The following is a 13,280-nucleotide window of genomic DNA, read 5'->3' on the forward strand; positions in this document are numbered from 1 at the left end:
TCCAGATTGTCTAGCCTGGCTGATTTGTAGGGGTACAGATTTTGCGGCTCTTTCAGAACATCAGCTGACTGGATTTGGGAGAAGGAGAAATGGGGAAGGCTTGGACGAGTAGCTGTGGGGGGTGCAGCGCTATTGACCGCGGTAGGGGTAGCCAGGTCGAAAACATGGCCAGCCGTAGAAAAATACTCAATTATAGTGGATTTATCGGTGGTGATAGAGTTTTCTAGCCTCAGTGCAGTGGGCAGCTGGGAGGAGGTGTTCTTATTCTCCATGGACTTTACAGTGTCCCAGAACTTTTTTGAGTTTGTGTTGCAGGAAGCAAATTTCTGCTTGAAAAAGCTAGCCTTGGCTTTTCTAACTGCCTGTGTATATTGGTTTCTAACTTCCCTGAAAAGTTGCATATCACGGGGGCTGTTCGATGCTAATGCAGAATGCCACAGGATGTTTTTGTGTTGGTTAAGGGCAGTCAGGTCTGGAGAGAACCAAGGGCTATATCTGTTCCTGGTTCTAAATTTCTTGAATGGGGCATGCTTTTTTAAGATGGTGAGGAAGGCATTTAAAAAAAATGACCAGGCATCCTCTACTGACGGGATGAGGTTAATATCCTTCCAGGGTACCCGGGCCAGGTCGATTAGAAAGGCTTGCTCGCTGAAGTGTTTCAGGGAGCGTTTGACAGTGATGAGTGGAGGTCGTTTGACCGCTGACCCATTACGGATGCAGGCAATGAGGCAGTGATCGCTGAGATCTTGGTTGAAAACAGCAGAGGTGTATTTAGAGGGCAAGTTGGTTAGGATGATATCTATGAGGGTGCCCGTGTTTACGGCTTTGGGGTGGTACCTGGTAGGTTCATTGATGATTTGTGTGAGATTGAGGGCATCAAGCTTAGATTGTAGGATGGCTGGGGTGTTAAGCATGTCCCAGTTTAGGTCATCTAGCAGCACGAGCTCTGAAGATAGATGGGGGGCAATCACTTCACATATGGTGTCCAGAGCACAGCTGGGGGCAGAGGGTGGTCTATAGCAGGTGGCAACTGTGAGAGACTTGTTTTTAGAGAGGTGGATTTTTAGAAGTAGAAGTTCAAATTGTTTGGATACAGACCTGGATAGTAGGACAGAACTCTGCAGGCTATCTCTGCAGTAGATTGCAACACCGCCCCCTTTGGCCGTTCTATCTTGTCTGAAAATGTTGTAGTTAGGGATGAAGATTTCAGAGTTTTTGGTGGTCTTCCTAAGCCAGGATTCAGACACGGCTAGGACATCCGGGTTGGCAATGTGTGCTAAAGCAGTGAATAAAACAAATTTAGGGAGGAGGCTTCTAATGTTAACTTCTATGGGCTAGGTGGGACGCTAGCGTTCCACCCCCAGTACACCCTATCAACAGCAGGTGAAATATCAAGGGCGCCAAATTTGAAAACTATTAAATGTCATAATTCAAATTTCTCAAACATACAACTATCTTACACCCTTTGAAAGATAAACATCTCCTTAATCTAACCACATTGTCCGATTTCAAAAAGGCTTTACGGCGAAAGCATAAAGTTAGATTATGTTAGGACAGTACATTGATAAAACATTACACACAGCTATTTTCAATGCAAAGACAGGCGTCACCAAAAGCAGAAAACCAGCTAAAATTATGCACTAACCTTTGACAATCTTCATCAGATGACACTCCTAGGACATTATGTTAGACAATACATGCATTTTTTGTTCTATCAAGTTCATATTTATATCCAAAAACAGCATTTTACAATGGCGTTGATGTTGAGAAAATATTTTCCCTCCAATACCGCCAGTCAATCAGCACAACAAATTAAATAATTACTATTCGAAACCATTGGTAAAATATTATGCCCTTGAATTATAGATTAACATCTCGTGAACGCAACCGCATTGCCAGATTTAAAAATAACTTTACTGAGAAATCACACTTTGCAATAAACGAGGTGCTGTGTTCAGAAAAATAGGCTAGGCGATACAGACTAGGCGCCATGTTGGAGAGATCTAAAATCCAAAATACTATTGTAAATATTCCCTTACCTTTGATTATCTTCATCAGAAGGCACTTCCAGGAATCCCAGGTCCATAACAAATGTAGTTTTGTTCGAAAAAGCTCATAATTTATGTCCAAAAAGCTCCGTGTTGTTAGCGTGTCCTGTAGGCTACTCAAAAAAATGAACGACGCCTGCCGGACTTGTCTTCACCAAAGAGGGAAAAAAAATATTTACATTCGTTCAAACATGTCAAACGTTGTATAGCATAAATCATTAGGGCTTTTTTCAATTAGAACTTCAATAATATTCAAGGCGGACGATTGCATTCTCTTTTAAAACGTATTGGAACGAGAGTGCCCAAACATGCACTCGCACGCCATAGCAGTATAGGCCAACCGCTTATGACCAACTTACCAGGCCTCTCGTTCGGTCAGTTTTCACAGTAGAAGACTCAAACCACTTTGTAAAGACTGTTGACATGTAGTGGATGGCGTAGGAAGTGCTAAATGATTAATAAGTCCCTGTGTGTTTCAATGGCATAGGCTTAAAAGTAATTCAACACATCAGATATCCACTTCCTGTTAGAATTTGTCTCAGGGTTTTGACTTCCATATGAGTTCTGTTATACTTACAGACACCATTCAAACAGTTTTAGAAAATTCAGAGTGTTTTCTATCCAAATCTATTAATAATATGCATATCCTAGCTTCTGAGTATGTGTAGGATGCAGTTAAAAATGGGCACATATTTTTTTCAAAATTCTCAATACTGCCCCCTAGCCCCAACAGGTTTTAACATGCATGAAACCAAGGCTATTACGGTTACAGAAGTCATCAAAAGAGAGCACCTGGGGAATAGGAGTGGAGCTAGGCACTGCAGGGCCTGGATTCACCTCTACATCACCAGAGGAACAGAGGAGGAGTAGGGTAAGGGTACGGCTAAAAGCTATGAGAATTGGTCGTCTATGACATCCAGAATAGAGAGTAAAAGGAGCAGGTTTCTGGGGGCGATAAAATAGCTTCAAGGTATAATGTACAGACAAAGGTATGGTAGGATGTGAATACAGTGGAGGTAAACCTAGGCATTGAGTGATGATGAGAGAGATATTGTCTCTAGAAACATCATTGAAACCAGGTGATGTCATAGCATGTGTGGGTGATGGAACTGAAAGGTTGGATAAGGTATAATGAGCAGGGCTAGAGGCTCTACAGTGAAATAAGCCAATAAACACTAACCAGAACAGCAATGGACAAGGCATATTGACATTAAGGAGAGGCATGCTTAGCCGAGTGATCATAAGGGTCCAGTGAGATTCAGATAGCTAGCCAGGTAATAGGTAGCAAGCTGGCAGAAGATGGAGGGAGGTCTGTTTTAGCCACCTCGTGCGTTTCCGTCTGTAGATTAGTGGGGTTCCGTGTGGTAGAGGGGACCAATTCAATTGGCAAAATAGTTATAGTGGCCCAAGAAAATTGTCCAATAGACCTATTCAGATAGCAGCCGATAAGACAGCTAACGATTAGCAGGCCGCAGATGGGCGTTCAGGTTACGTCGCGACGGAGGGGCCAAGTTGGATAACTCCCCCGGGCAGATAACGTTGGTAGTCCAGTCGTGGAGGCCCGGTGGGGCTCCGCATCGGCAGTAAAACGGGTCCGGATAGGTGATTGTAGCCCAGGAGTGGCTGTTGGAACTCTTCAGCTGGCTAGCTCCGGAAATAATTGATGTTTGCTCTGGGACCGACATTAGCCAATAGTCACTCGGATAGCAGCTAGCTAGCTGCAAGATCCAGGTGTAAATGTCCAGAGCTTGCGATAGAAATCCGGGGATATGGAGAGAAAAATAGGTTCGGTATGCTCTGGTCTGAGCCGCGTTGAACAAAACTGGCGATAGCTATTCGAGCTAAGGGATAGCTGATGACCGCCAACCGTGGTTAGCTGAATACTAACGCTAGCTTCTGGCTAGCTTCTGGCTAGCTTCTGTTGTGGATTTCAGATTTGAGGTGAATAATATATTTTTTTAATTGGTGAGGCGGGTTGCAGGAGAGTGTTTTGAAGTTGAGTTTTTAGAAAAAAATATATAAAAAGATATGCGAAGAAAATAAGTAAATATATATATATATACACGGGACACGACAAGACGAGGACAAAGGACGTCTGACTGCTATGTCATCTTGGACTCATCTTGATCATCTCATCTTAATCCATCATTGTCTTCAACTGGATGATCAATGAAAAAGTCGCAATTACCATGAATAAGAATGTGATTGACCCTGGAGATGAAGCACATATTTCCAAGCTAATGGCAACCTGTGGATTCACTGTGAAGTAATAAAAAAAGAGGTGACCCAGTTGGTCTCCAGGGGTCCATCCAATCCCTGTGTTTACAGTACAGGAGGGATGGCATAACTCAGGCCTGGGTATAAGCAGACAAATCACAAAGGCCAGTCTCCCGTTCTAACGCTTGGTAGCACGCCAGGTCCACAGAGAAAAAGAGAGGGTGGTCAGGCCTGCTGTAGGAACCGCTGCAGATGGCTACAAGGTTCCACAACAGTCTAATGAGAACAGATGCAATGCCAAAGGCGGGGTGTGATAACCTAGAGGAGCCCACGTCAAGGGCACCAACAGGGAACAGTCCGTCAGCGTTAACCCTCACCTATGAGGAAATGAGACGTTCTTCCCTGTTATCACTTACGTAGACATGGGTGGACTGAGGAGTGAAAGAGAAGTAATAAAGTCAAGCTAAAGTCAAGGCCAAAAGGCATCATCCTATCAGGTTAACATTAAACTACTATTTCCCTTTACTGTTCACTCCAAATTCTGATATCTGGAGGAAGAGGAGGAGTAGGAGGAATGAGATGAATATTGCCTTCATTTAACAGGGTACCCCATTGAGAACACAGTATTTTTTTACAGTAACGACCTGGCCATCTCTGGAGCTCAGGGCTGGGAGAAAGCAAGCAGCTCCTCCACTACACTACACTACACTACACAACACAATCAGGGTCCAGACAGAGCATATAATGGGGATTGAAGAGCTGCCAGTGCTCCAGAGAATCCCATTTAGTAAACACTGACACAAGGCCTTGACTGTGGCTTAACCAGAGCTCCCTCTTTAACGAAAAAAATAACCCCAAAGCCGGGCGCTGGGCAACGTCATGTCATCCACTTTACTGAGCGAGGCTGAGCTGCCGTTCCACCAGGAATCCAAAACAAAATCAGCATCAGTTTAACGCAGTACTAAAAAAAGAGAGAAGACCTTTGAAGTTGTGACTGTTACCCTTACGGGCTACCATTTTCCCCAAAAATGTTGCCTTTCACTGGAACCTGTCTGCTGAATGTGCTTTTTATCAATCGCTAAACCACATCCAAAAATATCTGAATTCCATTGGTTGATATAGAAACATTTCTGGTTGTCCATCAATCAAACTCTAGCAAACAGTCAGCTCACAGTAGTGAAATGAAACACACAGTTTCAAACCACAATTAAATAAAATACTTCAGTTCAACGAAAATATTGGCTACTGCTATCAAAACCAGTATTCCTCTGAGGGGATGGAACGCAAGCTAAATCATTTGCTTGGCAGTCGCTGTGCCTTTTAACTCAATGTATGGATAGGCTCAGACTTTACAAAGGTCTCTGTTGACTGAAACAAAATAAATGGATTAAGCTGAACCCAAAGCCTTCCCATCCCAGTTCCACCTTCTGCATGGTGACCAAATCAGCAGGCCCTCAGGGGGACTTTGGGCCCCGTCCAAGAGTCTTGCGTACAGAGAGCCACTTCCCACCCTCATGGTTCTCTCTGGTTTGTGTCAGTCTAATGAACAGTTTCTTAATTGTTTGGAGCCAAGAACATGGAACTCTGGGAAGATTTACAACACAGAGAGCGAGGGGGAATAAAATCCCACTCCTAGGTTCTGGCCAGCGAATATGGCTTACATTTGCAAATTTTTTCAATTTATCTCTTATTGAATTAAGAGTTCAGACTCTTGGACGCCTTTCAGTAGAAAACGTAGAGGACGTGATAAATGATGGGAGCCTGGTTATGAAAGAGAAGTTTCAGGCTATGAATCAGCAATGGAGAGGGCAAACAGGTTAGGGCCCCGTCTGGCCACGATAAGACCAACAGCAGAAGAGGCCTCTGCTTTGGTTGGGTCTCTGACATGATCATTAGGACCATGTTTCCATCAACACAGTTTCTGAATTCTATCACTAGGCATATTCTAATTGGTCTCCATGGTATTACTGGGGCAGCCCGGATGCCATAAAGAACCAACGAATGAGGGTTCAGTCAAACAACGCAGGTATAGTGCAGAAATTCCATTGAAGAGGTCTGCTGGGAACAGACATTTTCAGAAAATATCTTAAAAACCAAAAATAGTTGGATATTCATTGAGAGTTCCGCCATTTTGGGACTACCAGATGATATATTAATGAAATGATTTGAAAAAGCCTATGTACTTCATCATTAGTTTCACCAAACTGAGGCCATCTCATATTGATCTATACTCAAGCTAATTGCTATTTTGAAAGTGTGCATGGGATGCTGATGTTTGACTCCAGCACACAGGGAGTGAGAACAGACTTTGGGCATATCTCTCCATGCTTTAGCTGCTGGGGCCAGAAGCCTCTCTAGGGTCCTCCATATACCCACATAGACCCAACTGTTTTGTCAGAAAAACCAGCGACAGTAATCAGAAAATGCATCCTTGACCCTGTCACCAAACACCTGTTCCAAACATGCTGCCAGCAAGGGGAGGAGGATGGAGGGCTCTCAGCCTCAGGGCAGCTTTTTGAACCCAACCTACTGACCGATCAACCTTAAGTTTATTGATTTCTATAAACAATGACTACAACTCCCCTATTTTCCCCCAATGCTGAGCAAGGGTGAGTGGCCAAAAGTATGTGCTCTTTATGAACACATTAAGTAGTGTCACGTTAATAACATATATATTAACTAAGTATTAATGGCACATTGACCACGGGGTGACAGTAAGGCATATCAAGGGGAGGATTCATGATATGCACGCATGACCGATATAGTTTCACTTGTGTTTCACCGATGTGTATAAGCGACGAAATAGGCGCCCTTATTATTTTCGGTTCCAACAGGTCTTGTTTGTGACTACGTCACGCATTTTCATATCTGAGCGAGGTTTAGGGTAGTTAAGCAAAATCATTTAGACAGAGCGCTCAAACTGCTGAGTTGGCCTGCATACGACCCCAGCAACACAGGTTAGCAGATTTAAACAGTGGATGCAGAAAGGCATCACATCATTCAGTACAATTATAAGGAATGGGGACCTAGATAACTTCCAGGACCTAAGTAAAAAAACATGGCTTGGATAAACAACATTTTTACAGATACCTACAAGTTTGACACTATTTCTTAGGGGAGATAAAAGTGATTCACCCAAGAGCACCTCAAAAATGTATCCAAGTATTCACTAACGCATACAACTTGGGGAGTAACAAAAAAACGATTTCAAATCTTTACTTGTTCAATCCTCAAAGAAACATTCTACAAACTATATAAAAAGAAATGGGAGGAGGAACTTGACATTGAAATAACTGATGAAACATGTTTGAACATATTAGAGACTCAACGAAACTCCACCAACTCAAGGTCATGGAGAGAATTCTGTTGGAAGAATGTTATGTTTCTTCATAACACCTAAACTGAAATCAAAACAGACTGGCTCCCTACACCCTTGTTGGAGAGAATGCGGGCTATCAAGGGTGGATCACTCTCATATCTTCTGGTCCTGCTCCGCAATCAAAACTTACTGGGGAGAAATAAGATCTAACATTGGAAAAATAATGGGATTTGACATAGAACAAACATTCATTTCTTTGTACTTGGGTGAAAAACCTGATAACTTACACAATAGAGAAAAGTACCTCTACTGGCAGCCAGTAAAAAGGCTATCACTAGGAAATTGCTACTAAAAGACCCTCCCACCGTGACACAATGGATAGATATTGTAAAAGAAATACACCATATGAGAGTATGACCTTTGCTTTAAGAACTCAAGAGGAGAGAGGTCAGGAATACTGGGAAAAATGGGTTACGTACTTGAAAATGGTCTAATTCAAAGATGATGACAATGTAACTAATATGATGAATGTATGATGTGCGCTGTAACTGCCAGATCTTTTGTGTTCTTTTACTTTACTTGTACTTTCTTTGTGTTTCTCAATAAAAACAAAGTATAATATATATATATATATATTTTTATTTATTTTTTATTATTTTTTTAAATATGACTACAAAAAAAATATATCCATTAGCGTGAAACTGTGAAACCTCAGGAAATAAACTTCCTCTGAAAATAGAGGCAAAACACAATCACTTCTAAACTTAAGTATATTTCATTTTAAGTTTGTAAAAAGAGGTAAAACCCCTGCCCCCTGAAGTCACTTGGAAATCAGATGCAAGGTGCTGAAAGTGCCTCTTTAGTGAGTTACATATTCCATATGCACGCCATTACTCAGCATGGCTTCCACTGATTCCTATGGGGACCTGACCTTTCACCATTCCTCACTAATGGGCTCTCACAGAGCACCTTTTCTCAGTTTGCTGATGTATGTATGTATGTATGTATGTATGTATGTATGTATGTATGTATGTATGTATGTATGTATGTATGTATGTATGTATGTATGTATGTATGTATGTATGTATGTATGTATGTATGTATGTATGTATGTATGTACAGTGGGGGGGGGGAAGTATTTCATCCCCTGCTGATTTTGTACGTTTGCCCACTTACAAAGAAATTATCAGTCTATAATTTTAATAGTAGGTTTATTTGAACAGTGAGAGACAGAATAACAACAACAAAAAATCCAGAAAAACGCATGTCAAAAATGTTATAAAATGATTTGCATTTTAATGAGGGAAATAAGTATTTGACCCCTCTGCAAAACATGACTTAGTACTTGTTGGCAATCACAGAGGTCAGACGTTTCTTGTAGTTGGCCACCAGGTTTGCACACATCTCAGGAGGGATTTTGTCCCACTCCTCTTTGCAGATCTTCTCCAAGTCATTAAGGTTTCGAGGCTGAGGTTTGGCAACTCGAATCTTCAGCTCCCTCCACAGATTTTCTATGGGATTAAGGTCTGGAGACTGGCTAGGCCACTCCAGGACCTTAATGTGCTTCTTCTTGAGCCACTCCTTTGTTGGCTTGGCCGTGTGTTTTGGGTCATTGTCATGCTGGAATACCCATCCACGACCCATTTTCAATGCCCTGGCTGAGGGAAAGAGGTTCTCACCCAAGATTTGACGGTACATGGCCCCGTCCATCGTCCCTTTGATGCGGTGAAGTTGTCCTGTCCCCTTAGCAGAAAAACACCCCCAAAGCACAATGTTTCCACCTCCATGTTTGACGGTGGAGATGGTGTTCTTGGGGTCATAGGCAGCATTCCTCCTCCTCCAAACACGGCGGGTTGAGTTGATGCCAAAGAGCTCAATTTTGACCTCATCTGACCACAACACTTTCACCAGTTGTCCTCTGAATCATTCAGATGTTCATTGGCATACTTCAGACGGGCATGTATATGTATTCTTGAGCAGGGGGACCTTGCGGGCACTGCAGGATTTCAGTCCTTCACGGCGTAGTGTGTTACCAATTGTTTTCTTGGTGACTATGGTCCCAGCTGCCTTAAGATCATTGACAAGATCCTCCCGTGTAGTTCTGGGCTGATTCCTCACCGTTCTCATGATCATTGCAAGCCCACGAGGTGAGATCTTGCATGGAGCCCCAGGCCAAGGGATATTGACAGTTCTTTTGTGTTTCTTCCATTTGCGAATAATCGCACCAAATGTTGTCACCTTCTCACCAAGCTGATTGGCGATGGTCTTGTAGCCCATTCCAGCCTTGTGTAGGTCTTGTCCCTGACATCCTTGGAGAGCTCTTTGGTCTTGGCCATGGTGGAGAGTTTGGAATCTGATTGATTGATTGCTTCTGTGGACAGGTGTCTTTTTTACAGGTAACAAGCTGCGGTTAGGAGCACTCCCTTTAAGAGTGTGCTCCTAATCTCAGCTCGTTACCTGTATAAAAGACACCTGGGAGCCAGAAATCTTTCTGATTGAGAGGGGGTCAAATACTTATTTCCCACATTAAAATGCAAATCAATTTATAACATTTTTGACATTCGTTTTTCTGGATATTTTTGTTGTTATTCTGTCTCTCACTGTTCAAATAAACCTACCATTAAAATTATAGACTAATCCTTCCTTTATCAGTGGGCAAACGTACAAAATCAGCAAGGGATCAAATACTTTTTTCCCCCACTGTATGTATGTATGGGTGTGTGTGTGTGTGTGTGTGTGTGTGTGTGTGTGTGTGTGTGTGTGTGTGTGTGTGTGTGTGTGTGTGTGTGTGTGTGTGTGTGTGTGTGAGACCACAGGTCATTGAGGTCAATGATCCTATTAAGATGTTACAAGTACAGTATGACAAATCACTTTAGAGCTCTTTCCATACTGGAACAATAACCTACTGCACATCCAATATGTTTGCAAGAACTTTGAAAGAATGTAAATAGCAGAATATCTGCTACCGGAGTTTTAGGTAGAATATTTCATGCAGGGAATCAATATAAAACGTATTGAAAGCGTAAAAAAAAAAAAATGGTTCAAAGAGAGTCACATCTTTCTGATCTCTCTTTGAGGTCAGTCCACCTGAACTGCATTATTTATTTTCCCCGCTTTTTTCCTGGAGAAAAGGGGAGGGTGATGGTTTGTAGCAATGGTCAATTTAAAAGTCAGATTGCCATATATTACAATAATGTGCTCTGACAACTCTATTGACTCCAGTCCACATTTTTGGGGAAATAAAATAATGGAACTAATACTCAACACCTGTTCCTTTTCAGCATCCCCAGTATATCAAATATGCAAACAGTGACAGCTGCGCTGCAGACTGAGATAGCAGAACCGGGCAACGCAAAAGACAGAGCCATGCGTTGTTCTCTCTGCTTTATCTTGTGGGCCCAGGTCAAATAGCTGAGAACAGAGTGTAATGGTTAAGTCAGTAATATTTAACATATGGCTTTTGAGGAACAGCACGCACTATCGATTTCTCCCATCTAAGCGGAGATTCAGAGAAGCAGCCTCTATCAGCAGCCTGGCTTCAATTATGGGCTCCATAAAGCCCAGTGATAGAGCTGGTGTGATGTACAGCCTGGTAGATGCCAGGATCCATCCCATCCACCGGCATGCCTGCTGACGACACACATGCCATCGTACCAGGTGAATGCTAAGGGAAGTTTAATACAGAGATCATCAAGCTAGGACAGGTTTATGGGTGAGTGAGGTGACGGTGACAAGATGGTGCTCTCTCTGTCAGTAATGAGGACAGTGTGTAGAAATGAATGTCGTAAACTTCAGACAAGATTTGATGGAGGAATTCATTAAACTGTAACGAAAGGTTAAAGACAAGTCGATGTGAAAGCAGTTAAAGGGACTTTGGAATTCTTCCACATTTAGGACAGGAGAGGAAAACAGCTATAAAGAGTGGCAGTTGAATATAATACTATCAGATATAAAATGTATCAATCCAGTTCCACTACCTTCAAACCTGTATTTAATCACAGGACAAGAGCCTCTACAAAGAATGGTGAAATGACTCAGACTTAAGACTTCCGTTCAACTTACTTTGTATGTATTTGTCATGCAGTCAATAGCTACTTTGCTGAGGTCAAAGTATCACTAAGAGTAGGCTTTGCCTCCAGAGCCACTGGCTTGAAGTTGAAGGGTCATGAACTTACAGGGGAACTTCAGGACGACTTGACTAAGGCCTATATACAACTGAACTACTCCAATCTCAGTCCCATCTGACAGATGAAGTCATGCAATCTTACTCATTCTTGATATTTCCAATAACCAAGGGATATTTCAGTAGTTATTCCAATCAGTTCTACTACACAAAATACTGAACTCTACATTACACTATGACTTTTACTTCAACAGCATTGGGCCTGGCAATGACAAAGTGGTTAATCCAAGCCCTGTTTCAGTTTGACGTCTCTACAGGGAGATTAAAGAAGGCAATGTGTATGACTCAAGTGGGAGCAGGGGTTAGATTCGCCTGTCTCTCTCTCATCTAAATGAAAGAGCCAATGATGAGTTATAGACGGTAAGAGTGTAGTCAAGCCTTTAGTGGAACCAACCAGTCCGTTTTACCCATGTCACCACTAGATGGAAGATGTCAAAACTAGACAAATGAAGTTAAACTTCAATGGGATGCCTACTGAAAATGACAGACACCCACCAGAGCCTTTTCTTATATTTCAAATTACAGTAAGAGCACATTCAGCAGACAGGTTCCTGAGAATGCTGATAGCTCCAGATCGCCACTGGGGCATATTCACACAGCAGTAAAAAAATGAGGCCATCAGCAGGTGTCCATCCCAGTTGTCCGAGGATGGCAGGGGTGGAACAGGGTTTGGAAAGAGACCATTCCGAGATGCTCCTCCTATAGGAGAGGACAGCACTCAGATAGTCCAGACAGAGGAACAGTAACAGTCTATATGTATTCTGAGCTGGAGCTGGCCAAGCATGCTAAACTCAAGAGGAATTTACAGTCAAGGCCACAGTCCACACAGCAGTCAACAAAGCTGCAGTTGTCTTTTATGAGGATGAGCCATTCCAAAGCCCTGAACTGCTCAATTTAACCATAAGCGTTTCACCGGGATATATTAGTTATTCATAAAACATCTATTGACGGATTAAATAGATAAGCAGATTCAAAACAAAACTTTTGGTCTTACAAATCTTCAGAATAAGTGGCTCTGGTGGTGATTTACTCCCCCTCTGATAATTGAAACATGCATTCATTGATTATACTACAGGCATTTTAATGTTTGACATTCCACAATAAGACACAATCCATCTTCCAACATATAAAAAAACAAGCTATCCTTTGACATACTTCATCATTTGCACATTTTCTTCATAGCACCTGGACACTCAGGCCTCAGTGGCCTGGATGCAGCATTTTAAGGCCTGGGGCAGTAAACAGGTCACAGTTCCCTGAGGACCACCTCCAGTATCTGAGTCTGGAAAACTTTAACCCCCCTATCCTATCCACCAGCCAGGATGGGCTCCCCTCCTCTCACTTAAGTCCCTCACAGTCCCTACAGCCAGTCATGAGTATATCTCTGAGTTTATGCCTTTTGCAGATACATTTTTTTTTGTCCCTTTCTCCATAAAATACTCAGGGCTGAACACATCTGTTTTTCTATCCGCATTTTTATTTTGTTTGTTCAGTTAACTTGATGTTCATAAAG

The 13,280-nt window shown here is 42.4% G+C and overlaps 1 protein-coding gene across 3 annotated transcripts in view; it reads right to left on the reverse strand.

Annotated features, from left to right (window-relative positions):
• Positions 1–13,280, reverse strand: part of LOC106607884 (protein dispatched homolog 1) — a 75,508-nt gene that overhangs the window by 56,616 nt on the left and 5,612 nt on the right. The gene's annotated exons all lie outside the window — the stretch shown is intronic.

The sequence above is a fragment of the Salmo salar genome, chromosome ssa06, assembly GCF_905237065.1.
Source record: "Salmo salar chromosome ssa06, Ssal_v3.1, whole genome shotgun sequence".
NCBI lineage: Eukaryota > Metazoa > Chordata > Actinopteri > Salmoniformes > Salmonidae > Salmo > Salmo salar.